Genomic DNA, 23,533 nt, shown 5'->3' on the forward strand with positions numbered 1-23,533 from the left:
ATTCTAAGACCTGTTTATGGAAAAATTCAGAAATTATTAGAGACTTTGTGGTCATCACTTTTGAGGCACTTTATATGTGTTATTTCTCCCCGTGATTAATGGATTTCGCAGGGATGGGGATTACATATGTGGATTTATTATGGGTGGCACTTAATGAGCTTGCGTTTTTATAAGGCTGTTTTATAGGAAGGAATAAGTTAGAACGTAACGGTTTAATAAATTATTTTAGCTCTCGGAGAGAACGGAGTCAAATGCATGAGCTAAGGAATGAAACTAAAAAAAACCACTTATTTTGTGAATTATGCATTCAAGAGTTTTCCACAGGGTTTATACTCATTGCATAAATGTAAATTATGAAATTATAGTCTTGGCAGTATCTTAACCTTCTTAATCGGAACGTCACGCTCCACCCATATAATGTGGTGGCTTCGCAGAGCCAAGTTCTTCTCGTATTACATGGCAGCATTTTAATGTCAGGTCACACTCGGGACGTTGGCCAAGACGACGCGTCTATTAGAGGTGCCACAGGGACTGCCCAGAAAAATTGGGGAACTGTTGCCAGCACAGCTTTTAGTATTATTAAATTAATCTATTAAATCTACCTGGAGCTTATGTTTTTTTTTGTTCAAACAGTGTAATTGTTGTGTAGATGCTTGCTTTAAAAGTAAGGGACTAATTTTATTTCATTGAAGGTGAGATATGTGGCAAAATGCGGTAAAACTGCCAAATTGGGGTTTTTTTGCTCGGTTTTCCATTCCGAAGCCTGCCTGAACCAATCAGGAACAACCAGCATCTTAACAAACTGGAAGAGATTACTTCTCCCCATTATCATGCAAATCCAGAAAGCAGGAAGGTAAAGTGGTTGCTCCTGTGATAGAAGATGTCTGTTGACATGAGTTTTTAATACATATACACTATGCCACCTTTTGCCACAAGTAAGTTTGTGAAATCGCTGCCCAGGTCCACTGCAAGTGGTACTATTGTGAAATTGAAGCATCTAGGAGCAACAACAGCTCAGCCATGAAGTGATAGACCACGCACACTCACTCAGAGTGAGGCTAAAATACATAAAATCTCCTGTCCCCTGTAGCCTCACTCCTTACATAGATCCAAGTTGCCTCTGGAAACAACGTCAGCACAAGCACTTTGTGTCGGGAGCTTCATGAAATGGGTTTTCATAGACAAGCAGCTGCACATAAGCCGAAGATCACTGTGCACAATGCCAAGCATCAGCTGGAAAGGGGTAAAGCACACCGCCAACGGCATCTGGAGCAGTGGAGAGGCATTCTCTCACGCTTCATCTGGAAGTCTGATGGACAAACCTGAGTTTGGCAAATGCCAGGAGAACACTACCCAAGGGATAGCATGGAGGAGGGATAATTGTCTCCAATTATACACAGTTTAGTAAACAATCCAATTTGTTACGCCCTCTCGCCCCGTATCCTGCGAGCAAGTTGTATGTCTTTTGGCATAATGGTCAGGGAACACAACGTGCCATTGGAGCACAGGAGTGATGGGAGTGATAAAGGGCCATTGGAGCACAGGAGTGATGGGAGTGATAAAGGGCCATTGGAGCACAGGAGTGATGGGAGTGATAAAGGGCCATTGGAACACAGAAGTGATGGGAGTGATAAAGGGCCATTGGAACACAGGCGTGATGGGAGTGATAAAGGGCCATTGGAACACAGGAGTGATGGGAGTGATAAAGGGCCATTGGAGCACAGGCGTGATGGGAGTGATAAAGGGCCATTGGAACACAGGAGTGATGGGAGTGATAAAGGGCCATTGGAACACAGGAGTGATGGGAGTGATAAAGGGCCATTGGAACACAGGAGTGATGGGAGTGATAAAGGGCCTCTGTACGCCTATGAAGAGATTCCATAAAAAATCAGCCTTTTCCAGCTACAATAATCATTTACAACATTAACCCCGTCTGCGCTGGATTTCTGATCCATTTCATGTTATTTCAAATGGACAAAATCTGCCTTTCTTTCAAAAACAAGGAAATTTCTAAGTGAGCCCAATCTTTTGAATGGTAATGTATATGTATAGACAGGGGAAATTTGACAAGTTGCCCCGACAGTTGTGTACTGGATACAGTGTTAGATTTATGTTGCCATAGGCATTAGTGATGTGCCATGCTATAAAATAAAGTTTTATGGGTGAGCGTATGCTGCAACTGGGTGGCAATGTTTCAGAGAGGATGGAACATAACCATACCCGAGAACTCGCTGGGTTGACCCTTCTTCTTCGTCTCTCTTGGTCGGTTTCTTCTTCCTCTGGGATGAGGAGCAGAAAGCTCCAGGTAGCCTGCCCAGGGAAGTTCCCAGATATGAACATAGCCAGAAATAGGTAAAACATATGTGTGAGTGGCAGGAATACTGATAAACCGCTCCCCGCTTGTCTTGTAAGGACCCCCCAACCCATGTGAGCTTCTAGAATCTGCCTAATTTGTCCCATTGCTGACTGGTGTCCTACTATTACTTCTCCAGTCTCATGAAAGGTATCCAGACCTCCTCCTCTCAAGAGGACTCAAACTTATTGGAAAAGCGGTCGAGAAAAAGACTTTGCGGTGACTCGGTTGTTTTTCTACAGCCCGAAAGTTACCTGGATTATGTTTATATTTCCCCCACGTCCTGTTTACAGGCTTTTTACAGAAATGGAATATTTTTTGCATCCTTAGCTCCTCGCCTCGGGTCTTTACATGTATGAATTAGTGGTGTTCAGTGAACTTTTGCACCACACTGAGGTCTCTTGTGCTTAAAAAGTTAGATCGCCTCTTTCTTTTCCTTAAAGGACAAGAGGTTTCAGTCTGCGAGTGGTGACTTAAAGATCTGTTTGGTTTGTTTAACCATCTTCGGCGGTTAACGGCCAAACTCCGAACGGTCGGGGTGAGAGCTTGCTTTCATTCTGCCGTATAGGACTTTTCCTTTCTGGCTTCGGTATAATGAAAGAGCAATCATTTGCGAACGGAGATCAAAATCCGCCTTGTTCTAAATTTATTTCGACCATTAACCTTTTATTTCAAAAGCTTTCACAAAAATAACTTTATTGCCAAACTGGAAAATATACACGATGCTTGTTGGGATGTTTGTTGCAAGTAAATATTCAATGAAAAGGGCTTAGCGTTCTGTTTTTACTTTTTGCTTGTTTAAATATGGAAACACGTACGGCACATATGTGGTAAGAATCTACTTATAGTGCTTGTGAAGACCTTTTGTCCCACAGAACGAGAGGGGGTAACTATCACTAGACCAGGGTAAGTTCCTGTAGGCCAAAGCTTGGTGTGACCCACATATTCAGACACGGCGGCTGGCGTAAGTATACATACACTATATGGACAAAAGTATTGGGACACCCGACCATTACACCAACAGGGACTTTGATGACGTCCCCTATATGAGTTGTTCTCCTCTGACAGCTTCCACTCTCCCAGGAAGGCTTTTCTTGAGGGTTTCTGTGGGAATTTTTGCCCGTCCATCCAGTAGAGCGTTTGTGAGGTAAGGCTATGATGTTGGACGGCTCGCAATCTCCGTTCCAGTTCATCCCAAAGGTGTTGGATGCGGTTGAGGTCAGGGCTCTGTACGGCCGGTCAAGTTCCTCCCCACCAAACTCGTCCAACCATGGCTTTATGGCCCTTGCTTTGTGCACCACTATATGGACAAAAGTATTGGGACACACCTTAATTATTGAAATCACGGTTTGGGCCCCTAACTTCCGGTGAAGGGAAATCGTAATGCTTCGGCATCCCAGGACATTTTGGACAATGCTCTGCTTCCAACTTTGTGGGAACAGTTTTGGCGAAGTCTCTTTTCTACAGTGTACAGTGTTAGGCTAGATTTCCACTTGTTTTTTTTTTGCTAAAAATGCCCATAAAAACGCCAATAGCGCCACCTGGTGTTTTTTTTTTGAAAAACGGCTGCAGCCAGATGTTAGCTGTTCTTCAATAGGAAATTGCAAAATGCCATTTCCACTTGGCGTTTTTCTGTTTGGCGTTTTTTCAGTCCTCTTTGGCGTTTTTCTGCTTTTTTGGGCTCTGTGGCAGTTTTTCAAAATCGCAGCATGTTGACACTCTGGCGTTTTTTGCAAGAAATCTTGGCGTTTTTCTCCAATAGAAGTCTATGGGAGAGAAAAAACGCCATGAAAAAGCCATGTGGGTTTATTGCCTTGGCGTTTTTTATGGCGTTTTTTCCACAGTTACAATGCAGAGGATGGACCCAGTATCTGTGTGTCCTACGAGAAATAGGCTGAAAACAAACAGTTTCACACAAAACAAAGTCCTGGACTGGTTCATATTGAATTTTACACCATTTGGAACAAACATGCCATTACAAACAAACATACGCGACCGGATCCTGCGTGCCAAAAGCAACAGCAAACAATTTGCACCATCATTTGGGGCCAATCTTCCCAGAGGAGCAGACATTCGAAATAAAGCATGCCTTACAAACCACAGAAAAGAGACAAAAGGGTCTACCAAGTAAATGACATCAGGAGAGGGCAGATACTTGCCATTTATCCTAATCCCTTTTAGCTGGGTGAAACTTCTAACTTGTAAAGGCTGGAAAAACTGCCTAAGGTAAAAAAAAAGCAATTTCCACTGAAAGGCTAAAACGCCAGAAAAAACTCCAGAAAAAACGCCAAAACGCAGGTAAATGCAGTGGCAGTTTTCTTGGCGTTTTTCCTGGCGTTTTTCATCAAGAAAAAAACGCCGGACAAAAACCCAAGTGGAAACCTAGCCTAAGAGTGATTTTTGCGTGTTAGTATGTGTGCATGGGTTACATATGGAGTGGGGGATCGTGAAGAACAACTGCACCCAGGGGCCACGTACCCTACTCTCATGCCCGCATTGATATATTATTTAACCTGACATTTTCCACATTTTTATTCTGCTATAAAACAGGTTCATTTTCATGGAATTATCAGGTTACATACGTTTATATATGTGCAATTTATGGTACAGCCGATCTACAGAGAATTCTATGCACCGTATGTTATACATATGTAGTTCACCTAGGGACATCACTGGCTGGTATTGGATTACATTGAAAGCGAGTCTCCTTCGGTCTTCCTAAACATGCGTGCGTCTATATCCATTTATAATACTTTTTTTCGTTTTAGAAAAATATATATACCCAGGGCACAGAAAAAACAAAAAGTACTCCAGCAGCCATAAAATGTGTGGGATTAAAAATACACCCATTAGCTGTTTGTCCTCCCTACATTCCTTTCGGACAGATCTTACACAGCGTGAGATGATCCATTTTACTGACTTTTGAGAAAATGCATGAAAAGGTTTTGTACCGTGTTAGCCGTTGAGAAAACAGGAGAAAAGTATAGTTAAAATGATACCATTTATTGGCTAACTGAGAGTTTGATTGCGAGCTTTCGAGACCAAGTTGTTAGGTCCCTTCCTCAGGCATTAATGAAGCTAACACAGACTTATCTAAATACAAAAGCACAATTCACACATTAACAAAGACATTAGATAAACACAGAGAAAATGCATGCGAATAAGTTGTTTTAAAGTGATATTGAACTGAGCGTGACCTCAGCCCCCACTGAGCCATGAAAATTTATATTCTGAGACATAACTCTAATCAAATGACTAATGATTCCTTACAAAAAACGACAGCCTGAAGCTTTATAACATATGTGTCCTTCTTGCACTTAAATGGGAAGTGTTGCAGTCACAGCCAGGCCCGGACTGGCCATCGGGCTAATGCCACGGCAGATCGAGTGCTGCAGTGCACGCCCATAGGCATTGCATATCCAGCCATCCGACGCACTTACGTCACCAGGCTGCCGCTGGCTTTAAAGGACCAGGGCCGCCTCGTCATGTCCAGTCTGGCCCCGGTCACAGCTTTTAGCATTACCAGACTAATATGTTGAAATATACAGTGAGCTTTTTGTTTGCCAAGCAATAGAATTGTTTTGCAGACCTCCCGACATTTGTTGTTGTGACATTGTTCATATGCATATTATGTTTTAGGGCTCAGTGAAGGGCTGGCACCTTCTGGCTTGGGGGACCCTATCGGCCCCTTGCATCTCCTCCTTAACTAACATACACAATGGCACACATATATACACACACTTTCCCCTAACACATACTTACACAAACACACACCGTGACATTCAGTTACACACATGCCAACACACACATGTACACACATACATACTCATGCTAACACACAAACTTACACGTATGGACTCATGCTAACACACTTACACACTCATGCTATCAAACTTGCACATACACATTCATGCTTACACATTCACTCTAACACACATTCACTCTAACACACATTCACTCTAACACACATACATACTTCCTGCCTTATCATCTCTCTCATCCTCATTCCTTCACCTTCCTGGAGGCATATATATCATGTTAGCTAATTCCATCGGAGAATCCAGAGCCAGATTATTAACTAATAAAAGCTCACTCACCACATGTCCATACCTGGGAACTCTCATGGTCTGAGAGGTTTTGCTCCAGTCTCAGGGTAAAAGGTGAAGGGGCAGATTATCGGGGTCACACAGTCTGAAGATGACTCCTAATACCTAAGACTCCTGATTAATGCTTTTGCTATCCCTGTCTGAATGTATGTTGCTTAATGAAATATATCTTCAAATAATGACAAGTCAAGGCTTCCACGAGGAGCGGTATTACAGCCATCGGTGCTCCATACTCTTCTGATCCAGAGTGCAGTGTGCGGCCAAGGGCAGATCAGGCGCTGCAGTGTGCGGCCAGGGGCAGATCAGGTGCTGCAGTGTGTGGCCAGGGGCAGATCAGGCGCTGCAGCGTACGACCAGGGGCAGATCAGGCGCTGCAGTGTGCGGCCAGGGGCAGATCAGGTGCTGCAGTGTGCAACCAGGGGCAGATCAGGCGCTGCAGTGTGTGGCCAGGGGCTGCATATGCCCCGCAGCATTCTACGCAACCACAAAAAAGTGGCATGCGGCTAAGCATATTCATCAGATGGCCACTGGATTTTAAAAAAATTCATTGTAGTATCCAAAAAACAAATTTTGTTTTGTTTTTAGTATTCTGAATACTGGTCGCGTGCACTTATGTTTTTATTTTTCCATATATCGCCACCCCCTTATCTATCTGCCTTATATGTTATTCATCCATACCCCATACTTCTAAAGAACTGTCGTCTGTAAATCCCTTCCCATTAATTGCCTCTCGTGTTTGGAATGCACTGGCTTTTCCCATCTGTCAAGAATGTGCGTTAACCCCCTGTGGTAGCCGAATGCCACGGGAGTATGAACATTAATTACAACCTTTTACTGGCACTAAAAGGATTAAGACCCCCTTCTAATGTTCCCTCTGTATCCCCTCTCTCAGGTTTCCAGGCATTATCCAAAGGGGCACGCACACTTTTTTACACGACCGCAAAAAAAAAAAAAGACAAATTCAAGAGTTCTTTGTATTTTTTAATCCGTTGGGTTTAATAATTAAAGAAAACAGATATTTAAAAGATTTATCAGATTTATTTATTGAAATATTTGGGGGGGGTATGAGTATCTGCAACCACAAAGCCTTCCAGCTAACATCTTAACTCTACGTTTTCTAGTGCCTAGCACAATGTACAGAAGAAATTGTATTTTTTAATATCACTACACTACCCTTTCTTAGCTTGTCCATGGTTATTCCTCCCCATTGCCTTCTCTTTATTGTGGAATTGCCAGTTGTTATTGATCGGTTCTGGTAATATACCGTGTTTGCTCGATTATAAGACAACCCTGATTATAGGACGACAATAATGACAAACGAGGCTGAAACATCAAACACAAGTCATAGTAATTCTGAAGCACCCATGTGACCAAAACTTATAAATTAAAAAAACTGGTTCCAAGCAAAATAATAAACAAAACAACAAATAAAAGTTCTCCAGCGTGTCCAATGTGGTATGACATACACTTTCTCCAACAGTGTGGGTGGTGAGCGCATTTAGCCCCTCCCCAGCTGCATCTTCTCAATACAGGAAGCATGCAACTGTACGCTTCTTGCACATGCTCAGTAGAACTTCCATTCTAGTGAATGGGAGATGAGCTCTCATTGAAAGTTATGAGAATAGCAGCAGCCAATCACATATGTGCTTTCTAAACACTGATGTTTTGCTAGTGTACAGGCCTTTTACACCCACAGAATTCAATAGGAACTCGACTCCCTTTACTGATAAGGAACTGGGGATAAGCAAGACGTGTACTGGAGAACGCTTCCTGGTTTCAGTAAGGGCAGTTAAGTAAGCTTTATAAAATAGAATGAGACTTCAAATGAGGGAGTGCAGTACAGATAGCTGTGTTCATAAATAGCCAGCTAGCGCTTTTTATAAGATTTGCCAGTCACAATATGGCGGCTGTCGTTCCAACCAATGCTAGCTTCCTAATATGGAGCTTCTGACTTCATCCAATCACATAACACGACTGGAGAAAAGTGGGCGTTCTGTAATAGCGACAATAACACAAGCGCTTCTTTGCCTCGCCTGCCCTGCGATTGGGAGAAGTGTGAGATGCGTGGCGGTTGCTGTGGTAACGAGGTTTCTCTCTCGCGCGCTTTGGAATGCCGGGCCGGGGGCGGAGCTAGGCTTAGCGGCTCTCGCGCGCTTTCGTTATCGGAGCTCCGTTTTGTCTTGCCACCGACCGCCGCGGAACTTGTGCCCTGGTATCGATAGCTGAGGGAGGTGTTAGAGCGGCGGCGCAGACCCTGCGGCTCATGGTATGGAGACATCGTACCCCTCGGTGGTTTCGGGTTTTATTTTTGGGAGGTCCCCCTGACGCACCTCCTCATGCTTTGGGGGCGGATGGGGTACTCCTGTTACTCTTGCATTGTGTCCTGTCATAGGCCTGGGGGGTACGGGGCAGGGGCTGCCGGGTGAGTTTGGGTAACAGTCCATTGCGACCTGCAGAGGTAGTCCTACGGGTAGCTTACAGTTCAGCCCGACCCTGTTAATTCGGATCGTTTAATTACATTGCTAACCTCTTACAGCTCCCGGGGGAAGGCCTACCGGCACCCATAATTTGTGGTACTTTGCAGCATAGTTTGGGAGGGGGGGTTATTCACCAAAACATGAGTAAAGATGAGATGGAGTGTGTGAAATCACCATGGCAACTGTGCTTTAATCTTAAAGTAGAGGGTCAGAGGCTTAGATGTAATGTAAGGAAGTTTTACTGTACTGAGAGAGTGGTATATAATTGGAACATCCTCCCAGCAGAAGTGGTAGAGGCTAATACAGCGAGTAGATTTAAACATGCATGGGATAGGCATATGGTTCCTGAATCTAAGACGAGACCAATGACTGATTAAGCTCCTCCTGTAAACCAAGAGGTGGGAGGGTGCAGATGTATAGAGAGGGTCCTGTATGTATTTACATGTGTTAAATAAATGTATATGGTATAAGGTAACATAACTGGCGAGTGGCTGTAACTCAGGTTGTTGCCTGTATTTACTGCATTAGACGTTTCCTCTTCTGACTAAATGATAAAGACGCGGTTACATATTTACTTTTTGTTTCCTAGGAGCCCAAGATATCGAGTGCTGGCAGGAAGCCCGGTGATCTGCTCTGGTGGTTACCTTGACCTTCTCATACCTGACAATACACCTAGGAAATTCCATACAGGTAAAGCACGCTTCACCCTGATAACCACAATGCACGTTCGTATCCAAGTCTCGATACCAGTATGTTTATGTTTAAATGCATATTGTAGCCCATTTTGCATGGATTCTAATTCATTAGCGTGTTGTATACACTCAGCGGCCAGCAGCACATGGGCTAGCAAAGCATCAGCGTTACGTGGCTCGCGTGTGAGATTTCTGGTTCCATTGATTAGGGTTCTACTGAGCATGTGTGAGAAGCGTACTGAAGTATGCTCCCTGCTTTCAGCAGCTAGATGTTTATATAAAAGGGGCTATTATGTGCCAGATATGTGGCTTAATGGAATTTGTCTGGTTTGTGCCCGCTGTGGCTTCTGTATCGGCTGCTGCTCAGAAACTTGTGTTCCTTCTGTGTAATAATGTTTTGCTTACAGTCGCTTCCAAGGGGGTCTATTCACTAAAGGGTGAGTTTGCAGAGAGTTGTTTCAGCTCCTTACCTTCGCTATACATTAAGGAGGGTGGCCTCTACGGCTTCTGATGGGAGTCTGTTTCACGTATCTACCACCCTCTCAGTAAAGTAAACCTCCCTTACGTTACATCTAACCAATGTAGTGAATAGTGAAGTGAGATCGTTTACACCTGCCAGCTCTCCCTTTAGTGAATAAACCCCATTTGGTTTTGGTGTGTTTGTTGGCTTATCGAGGCCCGTTGTGGAACCTGCTTATGATGAGCTTCATGGCATAGAAGAAGCCAAAGCCGTGAGCTGCAGTTTCTTTTATGTACGGCTTGTAGTGTCGCGAATCTGCGATCTGTCTTCGCTGTTTGTTGCTCCGTCTGCCGCAGGATTTCTGACCGGCCGGAGTGACGAGGGCTGAATATCCTCTACTCGCTGACCTATCCCCCGCGTTTCTTTCATCTTCTTGTTCTGTGTATCTCTCGGCATAAAGAATTAAGCGAATCTTTAGGAAGAAATCTCTCTCGGCTGCGTTTGGGGGCGCGTTCCGTGTGTTCAGTGCCGTTTGATGTTGTTCTGTAGCGGCGTTCTGTAACTTGGCCCGCTCAGTGTTCTCACTCAATATCAGCGATAACCGTGTTTTCCAGAGATTAGCACTCAATTAATAAAAATGTACAGTCTCTCCAGGGCCCCCTAATTCTCTCCGTGCCAGAGACCCCCGTGGGTAGAGATCATTGCTTTGTATCTGATATACGTGCCGGTCACAAATCCCATTTTGTCCTTTACACCTTTATCCGCCACGTGAATTGAAGCCCTGCTCCGAGCCTCTTGTCGTGATCCATATGGACTATGGGGTCTCTACCTGTTTACTGTAGGTTGGCCATAAAATGTTTTACCTGATATTGGTTATCAGTGGCTATGATGTGCGTTTATAATGAGTTAACACGATCATTACATGGAGCCTTTAACCAGTGCAGCTCAACTGTAGATTTTTTTAAGGCGTACAAGAAGCGAGCCCTTTAATATTAATAAGCGCTATAATAGGTTGTATGAGATAAATCATATTTGTATCCTGAACTCTGCGGTTTAGGGAAAGAACCTGCGTAAGTGCGTCCTGGAGGGATCGTCTGTTTCTGTAATGGTGTAATAAATAAAAAATAATTTAAAAAAAAAATAATAATTTTCAATTTAATTGGAAGCAATGATTTATTCTTTAACCCCTTAACGACAATTGCCGGTCCTGGCACGACACGGAAAAGCATGTGCTTTACGACAATTGACGTGCCAGGACCGGCACGTCTTTAAACGGGTGCAGAAAGCGATTTACTTTCGCTTTCTGCACCCAAAAAGCGTTGCTGAATGCCTCGACCTCGAGGCATTCAGCAACGCCGCGATCGGCACGAAGGGGCCATCTCTGGCCCCTCCACGGGGCGTCAACATCCGCCGTACTTTGTATGGCGGCGGACGCCCGTTTTAAAAGCGTTTAGGAGGCGATCAACGATCGCCTCCTAAACTTAAATGGTGTCGCTGGAATGCCTCGATCAGGAGGCATCCAGCGACACCAAACACTTACCTTTCGATGGGCTGTGACCGCTCCGGAGAGCGGTCACAGCCGCAGCTGCCCGTGATCTTCGCCATCAAGCAAGATGGCCGCCGCCCTGCAAGAGATACAAACAAGTTTGAAGTTCGCTAGATGGTCCAGACCATCTAGAGAACTCTGGCTCCACTTGCAGGTTGAATACAGGTACTGCATTCACCATGCAAGTCAATGGAGCCCAGCTTTCTAATCACAGTGTGATTAGTAAAAATAAATTAAAAAATAAAATAAAATTAATAATAATTAGAAAAAAATAGTAAAAAACCAGTAAAATGTAAAAATCATTTCCCACTGATGTCACTATCAGGGGAACCTCCAAGTTAAAAAAAAAGTGACATTTTTTTTTTAAAAAAGGCAAAAAAAATTAAAATATATATATAAAAAATATATTTTTGTGAGCAAGTCCTAAAATTAGCATATTAGCTTAAAACAATTCTCGCATGGAAAGAGTTAAAATACTAGCATATTAAATGCCCGTGGGGTGTCTACTTTTAAAAAATGTATGATTTGATGGGGTAAATTGAATTGGCCGGGTTCAACAAGGTCCCAATTAACACCGGGGGAAGGATGGCCACACACCTAATTTCCAATTAGAAAAATGCACACGTACAAATGTGGCCTTTTAGTTCCCCCCAAAAATGACAAACCCATGCATGTGGGGTATCACTGCACTCAGGAGATGTTGCTGAACACATATTGGGGTGTCGTGTGACAGCGGCATATACCAGGAGCTGTAAATTCATACATAAAGTAGGTGTGTGTGGGAAAAATACACACACAAAAATACTACTGCAAACTTTGAAAAAATGCTGGTGGTAAAATGTGTGCATGCAAAGAGTTAAAATACCAGCATTTAAAATACCCTGGGGTGTCTAGTTTTCAAAAATATATGGTTTTGTTGGGCACACTGAAATGGCCCGGCTCAAAGATGTACCAAATAGGGCATGGGCAGTGGATCCCCAAATGCCAAAGTTCAACATTGAAAAATGCGCATGCCCCAAATGTGGCCCTTTTGCCCCCAAACAGCCAGGCAAAATCATTCATGTGGGGTATCACTGCGCTCAGGAGATGTTGCTAAACACATATTGAGGTGTTTTATGATTGTGACATATACCAGAACCTGTTTATTCATACCTGAAGTAAAATGTGTGTGGCAAAACAAATGCAAAAAAATGACTACCATAAAGTTTGACATAGGCTGCTGGTAGAATAAGTGCATGGAAAGAGTTAAAATACCAGCATTTGAAATACCCTGGGCTGTCTAGTTTTCAAAAATATATGACTTGATGGGGTAAAATGCATTGGCTGGCTTCAAAGATACCCGAAATGGCACACGGGGGAAGAATTACCAGATTTGGAAAAAATGGCTTTGAAATAGCAAAACGCTACCTGTACTTATTGCCCCATAATGGGTAGAAAAAAGCAAAAAAACATAAAAACATTGGGTATTTCCAAACTCAGGACAAATAGTAGAATCTATTTAGCAGGTTTCTCCATTACCTTTTATAGATGAGTAAAAGATTTTTCAACTAAAAGTTAGAAACAGTCTTTTTTTTCTAAATTTTTCACCATATTTTATACTTTTTTTAATAGTAAATAATACGATACAATCAAAACAATGTCATCTAAAGAAAGCCCTTCTTGTCCTGAAAAAAACAATATCTAATGTGTGTGGGTTCAGTAAACGGGAAAGAAGAAAATTACAGCTAAACACAAGCAGCGCAGAAATGTTAAAAAGGCCATTGTCACGAAGGGTACAAAAAGTAAAATCAGCCTTTGTCACGAAGGGGTTAATAAAAATCGAAGTATAAAATTGGGATGCGATTGTAGTTGGATTAAGGGCCTTTCCCGTCCGTAGAACTGTTCTCAGCATCTGATACGTATCATTGAGTGAAATTATGAACAGTCACACTTGGAAAGGGTATGGAGCGCGGAGCTCGCATCTGGAAGCTCAAAACAAATGAAGACGACGGCAACGCCAACAATTTCACCAGCTAAGCTCGGGGAATTTGGAGCATTTCCGCAGGAGAGCACGTAGTCTGCCGGTCTCGGAGCCGTCTGCCTCGGACACAAACTGCCAGAGGAGGATGTGAAGGCTGCCGGTGGCGCTCAGACACTCGCGCTTCGTGTGCGCCTCGTATCCCATATTTATAGCGGGTTTCTTTTTTTGGATGTTGGATTGTCTGCCCTTTGTGTGTTTCCTGCTTGTGTTTTAGGACAGGCTTTCCTGATCCCCCGGGAAGCCAGCTCATAGACCGCAATGAGGACACATTCAGGAAATACTCTGCTTCTATTGGGGAGAATAATTGCCAGCAGAGCGCGGCCGTTGAGTGAATTTATAATTTTTATTGAAGCTATGAAGCCGGTGTATGTGGAATGTGAAAAATATTCTTCAAATTCTTGGTTCTGAAGCATAAGCAGGACGATAACTCTGCTCTGTTTAATTGTTACTCTATTGTACCTGCTATCACCAAGAAAAAAACAAAACCATCATTTTTAAATTGTAATCCTGACGTCTCGGATGGATACAAAAACCGCGTTTCGTTTAGATCAGTTGTAACATTGATGAGTAAAATGGATCTACCTTATCTCTTTTTGGCTCGCTGAAGTATTAACTTCAACCAAAGATTCTAACTGAAAGGTTATGGTGACAGATTTTTTTTAAAATAGGTTAAATTGCCATTTTTAGCTGTGTAGGGCTCTGTTGTCTGCGATTTTGGAACCGGAGACTTGCTGCCCGCTGGAAAAACAGCTCATGAAGCTCCTGCAGTCATTCCCTCGAAGAGTTTAGGCGTTCGCATCCAACACGTGCTGCAGAAAAGTCTGTTATATGGAAACGTACAGCTGGTTTCTTGGGTCTATATCATGTAGAGTGTGACGTTGGTGCTACTTTTGCATATTCCCAAGAATTTTTAGTGTACGGTGTTTTTCTTTCCCCCCCCCTTTCTCCAAATAATGGATTTACAGCAGTCTCTTGAATCATAAAAACTTACTTGTAGATAAGACATGATTCACATTTAGCTCATAGATGAGGTCATTCTAAGTATATCCTGCATATCCAAATATAACTGGGCTGATCATAACTTTTCGCAGGGAAAGTGTTCAAGTTCTGTTTTTTCATCTCTATAAATCTTATGACTTAGCGCTTCACGCTTACATGTTTTGGTCGGCTCATTCTGTGGGTTGTAGCATTACACGGATCGAACATGCAATTGTCGGGTGTGTATCTATATATGCAGTATATTACATCATTAGGGATTATTATGCCATATTCTAAGTACACGCTTTAATGTAAAGCAGTTTGCGGTGCCTATTAGTCTGGCATTACAGCCGTTTTTAAGGCTCTGATACTGTGGGCTGGAGGGGCCTCCCTGCAAAAATCACCAAAGAGAAAGGTGTGAGTTCAATAATAAAGTTGTATATAATATATCTTGCCAAAGAATGCAAACATAATAAGTCAAAAATAAATAAATAAAAATCTATCTTATTGGCTTTATATATGCAGCAAATGAGCATGCGTTTTCATTTCACTAGGTTAAAATAAAGCTAGGTCTAAAGACAACGACTGATGCAAAGAAACCAAATAATGAAAGTTCATTTAAAGGAGAACATCTACAAATAAAACCAGATCATGGAGCGGCTATACATGTAAAACCAGACTGTCATGAACATTAAAAATGGGGAAAAAAACAATAAATGTAACAATAAAAACAAAACAAAGAAAAATTGTTGGAATAAAAAAACCTAATACACCTCACCTTACAAATCCTGAGTCTTATGAACTTTCCCTTCGGTGCCCCTCTCCACAAAAGGGGAGTTAGTTTTTCATAATACCGTGATATTAATTACTCCTCGTGTTTGGGTCACCGTCCAGAATCTTCGGCCTGGATTGGAAATCGAAGGGGTCTCTTCTCTAAGGACAGAGATTTCCGTTTCAACTCCCTCACTTCATTATACATCATGAAGGTCAAACTCTGTTGCACTTCTGCCTAATAGGAGCTTGGTTGGCCCTGTATCATGCATAATTCATTCAATGAAGTTTCTTCAAAGTCTCCTTAACACCTGGATTATGCATTATACAGAACCAACTGAGGCTTTGATGGGAAAACCTTTTGTACTTGCTCATCATAACACATTATCATAATGAAGTCAAGGAGTCGAAGCCACAACTCTCCCTATAGTGAATAAACCCAAATGATGACTGCTGAACAACATGTAAGGATCTGACGGCCCCTCTCATGTCAGAAAGATCAGTGTTCGTGACTCCACGTCGGAAACCGACCGGGACATTCATGGCCCGAGCTACTGTCCTCTAAGAAGAACGTGCATGTACGATCATAAAGCCCCTGTATCACTGACCATTTTGATGGAATTTTCCATTTGAAGGAAGCATTGATTTGGTTGGTCTCTCTTCCTCACGTTCTGGTTCTGCAGGAACTTAAATCCGGTTACCCATCCGGTGACATCAACTGTGACCCCAAAGACTATTTCCACACGGTTCCCATGCTGACATCTTTTTCTTAGAATTATTAACTTTCCGTTCCATCCTCATTTCCTTACCTTTTTGCCCGTCACGCGTTGGCTTTTGAGTAGCTGCAATTGTATTCGCATGTGTTATTTTTTTTGGGGGGGGGGGGTGGCATTGAGCCATTCTTGGAATGCAGAGAGAAGCGAACTCGTAATTCCCTTCCCTCCTTACCTTTTTCTTTTTCCTTTGAAACGTCGGTTCTGGTAATATTAGAATAGACAGCCGTTCAGCGGGAAGCAGGCATATGCTGCGTGAATGTCTGACATTATTTGGAGTTGCAGAAGCACCGCTGGGTATTAGCAGACAGGCACGTCTGAACAAAGAGGGGCTTAACATCATATGTTACACAGACCGTCTATAATCTCCGCAGCGCTACATCCTACATCACTGTGAATAATTCTGCCTTCCACCCCGATATCATATTGTTTTGACGTTAGACTGCCCGGGACGCTCTAATTCCGGGAATCGCCACAAACCGTTACCGCTCCCAGATGCCAAGATCTGGGACAAGCGAAGCTTGATCCATTTTTTGGGGGTGGGAGGGAGGGGGGCTTGTATTCATATTTAATGATACCATGGAATGGAGCTTAAAAGAATGTTGCCCGGGAGGGGGTGACATTTACTCAAGTTTGACCCTGCAAATACCTTTTTATCCCTAGCGATGTACTGAGATCCTCAAGCAAAATAGATCAGATTACCAAAGTTAAAACATCTGTAGCGAATGCATTGAGTCCACTTGTTATGGTTTCCATTTATATAAAATCACCGGAACGGCATCTTCCCATATTTTTTTTAATGTATTTAGCTGAAAATATGCTGATCTTTTTTTTTCTTCACTGTTTTAGTGCCGAGCAGCTCATTATTTCTTGTTCAACAACCCCCCCCACCAAAAAAAAAAAAAAACTTGAAAGAGCCGCAATGATTTTGGGTTTTAATAATCTGCTTGATAATCGCTTTGAGGATTTGGCAGAGCTTCAGGGTTAGGCCGCTAGCACTACTTAAATCTCCGTCCAACAGAGTCACACATTAACCGGCGGATTCTGCTGGAACCGTTACAAATTTCTGTTTGTCTAGCACTAATGGGCTGCAAATGTTACAATTTTTGTTGGCAAAATGGAATTCTGAACTAATTTAAGTGAGGATTTGTATCCAGACGCATTGTGCGCAGCGTGCAAAGAAGTGTATTTTCCTTTTATTTATTTATTTTTACCATTTCTAGAAGGCTTTAGAGACGCCAGGAGCCCGATAAAGTTCCAGAAGATAATTCCTGTAGCTAACGTGTTCTAAACCAGAATAGACATTCAGAACGCAACCTTCACGCCACTCTGCTACTTCTGGGTTCTTATAGATAGATATATATTTAAATATTTTTTTAAAATCAACTTTAATACCCACAATTCTTTTCTCTTCCATCCCTCTTCAGAAATAATACATTGGATAGAGAATTGTGTAGGTTTTTGAAAGAGTAAAGTGTAACCGTGGAACGATCATCGGATCGTTGGTGATCATTTGGCGGCTCTTTGTACGGAAAGAGACCGGATAATATGTGGATATTGTTCATCATCTTTTGTAAAGATGAGTTGTTTTTGTAAAACAAAACCAAATTGGATTTTTTTTTTCCGGCTGTAACGATAGACATAATAAAGTTACTCATGCATTCCAAGAAATCGAGCTCTTCGGATTAAGTCACTGACCCATTAAATGTTTCTCATTAAGGAGGAACCATTATTAGTGATTTGAAGTTTCGGTAAAACAGAAGAAATTCTGAGAATTGTTAAGTTTTCTACAAATCCTATTAACTATTTGTGTCTAATGGAGTCGCTGGGGTTTTTTTTATTTTTTTTATTATAAATAGACCCAAAAGCATTCTTTGCTGGAAATTTAAGTTTGCAACATAGTGCCGCCTAAATTAAAGTAACAGTAATCCCCCCCATCACCGTGTCTTGCATGGCTTCCTTATGGAATAGTATTCGGAACTGTGACGGGGATAGTTTAATGTACATTCTTTGTTACCAGGTACAAGTGCTCAAAAAAAGGGTGGGGGGGCAATTTACCTAAGGTAGAAGGTGCAGCTACAGAGCCACAGCTTCCATCCTTCTTTGTGGTCTGGCAATTGTTGCCACAATCGAAGATTCACTGGAAATGAATACGAGATAGCCCTAGCTATGTATTTAATGGATATCCGAGTTTGAAAACCTAAATCTGAAGAATTTCAAAGCAGAACTTCTTCTAATAACAGAAACACAAAAGGTAGGTGGTTTCCAGCGCTGGATCCAATTACAGTTTTATCTCACGCGTTCCTTTTTTAAATCAGCAGGACTTTGAGCAATTTGGCAAAAGTTAAATTCTCTGAATTGTATCTGCCATATTCATCTCTGCCCCCCCCCAGCTCAGCCTGGCTTTTATAACCTAACCATAGAAAATAATGTATTACCAGTGGAAAATGCACCTATCAGCAGGTCTGTGTTTTTTTTGCCAACATCAGGATTTGACCTTCTTTCCTATTTTAAACCCTTCGTGACCGGGAGGTTTAATTTGGTACCCCTTTTGTTGTATTTTTCTTGTTTTCTCATTTACTGCACCCATACAAATTTACTTTTTTGGCCCAAGAAAGACGTTATTTAGATTGTATATTATAAAAAAAAACAAAAAAAAAAATGTGAAACGTTTAAAAAATTAAAAAACTAAAAAACATCTACAGAAGCTGATAAAAAAACCTTGCTAAATAGTCTGTTTAGAAACTAATATTTAGTTTTTGTTTGCAGTTTATAGGGCCATAAGTAGTAATGTTACTAAGTAGCGTATTGATTTTTTTTTTTTATAATGGCGTAAAACACTATTTTCTCTTTTTTTTTTTTTTTTTTGTACTTTGGGGGAAAGTTTATTTTTTTAGTATTCTTGGCCACAAGTTGTTTGGCCACCTATTTTTACATTTTATTTATTAAACTTTTTTTATTTATATATTTTGTAAGATTTTATATTTTACTGATCAGAGTGGTCAATGAGCAGGGCTGCATTGCTAATCGCAGTACCTGTGATCAGCCTGCAGTGGGAGCTCTTTCTGCAAATGAGCAAGGCCCACAGCATTCACTGAGCCAGCACAAAAAATAGTTGGGGGTCAAAGGAAGGGGTTAATGTAAGGCTCATTCCACTTAAATGCAAAGACATCTAGGCAATTGTTGGTGTTGAATGAGTTCAGGTAGTCATGGCTTCAAAATGTTCCCTTTGTACCAGTTATGGATCTCTTCTTGGATTGTAAAGTTTCCTGTTAAGCTTCTAAATTCCATGTCCGTTTGTCCATCGTGTCCCTGCATGTATGACTAGAGGGGGAGGGGTAAGTGACAAATGCTAATATTTGAGGCTGATTGAGGGGGGGAAAAGCAAGGGGGGCATATTTGTTTAAGGGATAAATGTCTTTCAGGATTATTTGCATGCATTTCCTATCTGCTCTTAAACTAGAAGGTGGATCAAAACGTAAAGTGTTAATCCCGGCTAGACCACCTACTGGTTTACCGTAGGGTGTGATCTCTCCATTGAGGATCCCACCGGCATTCTTGAAGTCAATCTAGCAGACATGACGCACAATCACCATGGCGTTTGCAGAAACAAAGCAGAGTGGCGTGGGAGAGCCGCGCATTCCTCTGTGTGCCATGCACTGCATTCGACATACCTGCATTCACTCCCTGCTATCTTGCACGGTATTGTGAAATCTTGACACATTCCCTCCGCATCTCCTGTATGTTGTGTCTGGTAAGGATCACTCTGAATTCCAGTGAACTCCATTTTTATTCAGAAGACTGTTATTTCGGTGAAATGTGCCGTTCATATCTGTAATATATGTATATAGTGGTTTACTTGCCACCAGCAAGCTCCAGAGATGGTCATGAGAAATGTGCTTCTGCTGATTTAATTGGAAGCATTTTCCTGCCACTGATTGGCTGCCTCAAACAGTCAGTGAGTGGCGCAAACCGTCGGAAGACGGAGGAGGCTGGAGCGGCAACTTCTCCTTTACGTATGCAATTTTTTATTTTTTTATCTTTTTTATTTATTTTTTTAAACAAAAAAAAAATGAATGCTCCTCACAAAGTACTCTATTGTGTCTTCTTTGGTGAGGATTCAGCTATTCCTTTACGGGATTTATTACCCTTTAGATTCCATCCAATCTAGCAAATACATTTTCTTTTTTGAAATTTTTGTTTCGCTGCCACCGTTATTCCAGCCAGCCTAGGCGTCGGAGGCATTTAAAAATGTTGTGTACCAGGTTGGAGTATGCAGTCAACAGTGGGTGGCTTCTGGAACAGATCTGCTTTGTTTTTTTCCTTCTAAATTTAAAATCTCTTTCTTATTTTAGGAGTTCAGTTAAATTTATGATTTTTATACATTGTATAACTGAAGCTCCGTTACCGTGCACATTAATGTCATAAAAATGTTAAATGGCCAGTCTCACAAAACATACTTTCTTCTCAATTCCGACGACCCGAAGCACAACAGCGAATGAAATATTGCCTAATATCGGGTCTTTGGGTGATTAATATGATGGGAATGATGATCTTGCAAGTCAGGACTTTTAGTCTGCTTTTCAAGCTACTTTTGTTTTGAATAAAAATAGGAATTTTTGGCAACCGGAAATTGTATAAATGATGCCGTTTTTTTCTATTAGTGCTCCTTAAAATATCTTTAGGTTTATTTATTTGCTCAGAATATTCTTTATATATGGGACACTGTAGATCGCATATCCCCATCCTACAGTACAGGTTCTAAAGCGTCGGACTGAATTTTGTATGGTAGAATATACATTTTTAAAGGCACAATATCCCCCAGGCACCCCCTATACAGACGGACGCATATTCAAGTATTTTGTAGGTAACCCTAGCCCTTTGTGAGTCATTTTAATATGCATTCTTCCAAAACAAATATATATATTTATTTAACTGATGCTGGAGAGCCATCCTTCTACTTGAAGCTGTCAATCAATGGCTGAGAAGTGGTCCTACTGAAATCAGCGGGAGAACTTTCTCCACCTCCGCTCGGTGGTCTGTCGGCATGAAAACGTGAAGGGGCCGAGCAGTTATACGCGTTAAAGCAGTATGGCTGCAGAGTCCCTTTCTAATGTTGTGCATTTCTAGCACTCTTCGGTTGTTATTATTTTACAAAACTATATCCACCTTCACGCTCCACGGCTTCAGTTTGAATATCTCGCCTCTCAGGGCTTCGCAGAACGGTCTGTAGACAAGAACCTTCCTAATAAAACCAGACGTGGACAACGGGGGATCGCTCCGGGAGAAATATATTAGTTTACGGCCTCCGTGACAGTATTTTTAATCTCCTCTGCTCTAATAGCGCTTTTGTTCAATACGTTTTGTTATAGTTTGTGGATTTCCTGCGCCAATGAAATTGGTTTTATGGTTTGCCCCTGAGCCAAAGATTTCCAGCGCCTCCCACAGGGGCCACAAACCTGACCGATACGGTATTTACCTGGTGGAAGCGATTAACATTGCTGATCGCTAAACAGCGTTTACGTATCATCCCGGAGACCTGTTTGAGACCGTAAGGCTTGGGCTGATCACCGTCGCCCTGTGTATATGATGTTTAAGGATCCTCACCATAATTTAATGGAACCCCCATCGCGAGGCAGCAGCCTGGCGGTGAAATCCGTGCCTGCGCTGTGTACACGGAGCTCCGGGAATCTCACCCCCCCAGCTTATTCTGAATGTTTTGGGAAACGTCGCAAGCTGTAAATAATTTTGAATAAAGCAAAAATGCACAATAGAAAGTTAGCAGCTGCTAATAATTTCACGGGATGATGTATGTACATATGGCAACAACAAAAAAAAAGCAGGCGGCCTTTTGTTTGAAGAAAATAGCTTCCCACAATATGTGTGCAGCCTGTGGGCGCATACATTCATAGGCGCGCATACGTCCATAGGCGCGCATACATCCATAGGCGTGTATACATCCGTAGGCGCGTATAGTTCAGCGGTAATCTTTTTTGTGCACGGCTCGTAAGCTAAAAATCCATATGAGATAAAACCAGGTTTCTGTCAATACCAACATATATTACAGCACACGGGGGGGGGGGGGGTTGGGGGTGTTGCTGTGTATACAGTGCACGGGGGGGGGGGTTGTTGCTGCTGTATACAGCACCGGGTTTAACGCTCAAGGAGAAAATATATTTTTCTGTGGGACTTCCCTTTAGGATAAGACTATTCTAAGCAAAGTCTAGTTCTTCCAAGTATCGTTCCTGCACCTTACTGCCTTTTTGTTGTAAGTAACGTCTGCACGGTTGGAAGCCGCTTCTGTATTCCCGGCTGATATTGAGTATTAGAGCAGCGTTATGCGATCGCTGATTTCACGCTCTACAGATGGAGACTTTGGTTTCCGTTGGAGGAATCGGCCTGGTGTTTCATCCTTGGTCTGTTTGCAAACATCTTGGCGTTCGGGATTCCCTGGCAGCATCGCTGGGAAATAACGGCTCTCGAGTCCTTACTACCCAGAGAAAGATATCGCAAAGTGGGAACTGGATTGTAATGTGAGAATGCTAATGCTTTATATATATATATATTATATTATCTCACTCTCGGCATTTAATGAAGCTCTCCATTATTATTCTGTATATATATACACTTTTGGATATTACACTTTTAGCGCGCGAGGGTCTCGGCAGCAAAGGGTTAATGGTTTCCAGGCTTAAACCAACTGCTTTACATTTATAAGGATTCTCCTGGGTTTCGGTGAACTGCTCGGGGACCGCGTGTATTCAAAACATTAGCTAAAGGAGTTGCAAAAACATCTGTTGTTGGTTTGCGGAGGACAAAAAAAAAAAGGAGGAGGAAATATTATTTGAAGAAATGGCAACGAAAATCAATTTTGTGAGCTTTTCGGTTAGGATAAAAAAAATTTTTTTTCCAAAGCTGCCGTCCCTAATGAGCACCTGGGCGATAGGTGCAAAGTATAACAGAGCTGCTTCTGTTTTGCGGGGTCAAAGGGCATTATTTGATCTAAATTCCCGGGACCTAAAGTCTGGCAGCACCTTGTTACATCCGAGGGGCTCCTCTGTTCTTTCCTACGCTTAATCTTAATATAATCGCGTCCCCGCTGCTATACGTTCAACATAATCGCACGGCAGGGGAGAAATCCCACTCAGGTTTTTTGATGATTAAGGGTGGGGGGGGGTCATTAATTGACCATCATCGTACCCCCCCCACACATTATAACTCATTTCCACCCCCTGCAATAATCGCCCATATTGCATCGCAGTCACCCACCTCCATCTTCATGGCCCCTAATATAACTCGTCATATTCTTACCCCAGTGCGCATGCTCGGAAATCTTTCGCATTGATTGGCTTCGAGC

General features: G+C 42.2%; 1 protein-coding gene across 1 annotated transcript in view; it reads left to right on the forward strand.

Annotated features, from left to right (window-relative positions):
- Nucleotides 1-8,601: 8,601 nt before the first annotated feature.
- DISP1 (dispatched RND transporter family member 1) overlaps nucleotides 8,602-23,533 on the forward strand; it is a 48,451-nt gene continuing 33,519 nt past the window's right edge. The window contains exons 1-2 of the mRNA XM_053460019.1: nucleotides 8,602-8,725; nucleotides 9,526-9,626. The gene's annotated coding sequence lies outside the window, so the exon portion shown is untranslated. The remainder of the gene's footprint in view (nucleotides 8,726-9,525; nucleotides 9,627-23,533) is intronic.

Source organism: Spea bombifrons, chromosome 3 (genome assembly GCF_027358695.1).
Source record: "Spea bombifrons isolate aSpeBom1 chromosome 3, aSpeBom1.2.pri, whole genome shotgun sequence".
In the NCBI taxonomy this organism is placed as follows: Eukaryota; Metazoa; Chordata; class Amphibia; order Anura; family Pelobatidae; genus Spea; species Spea bombifrons.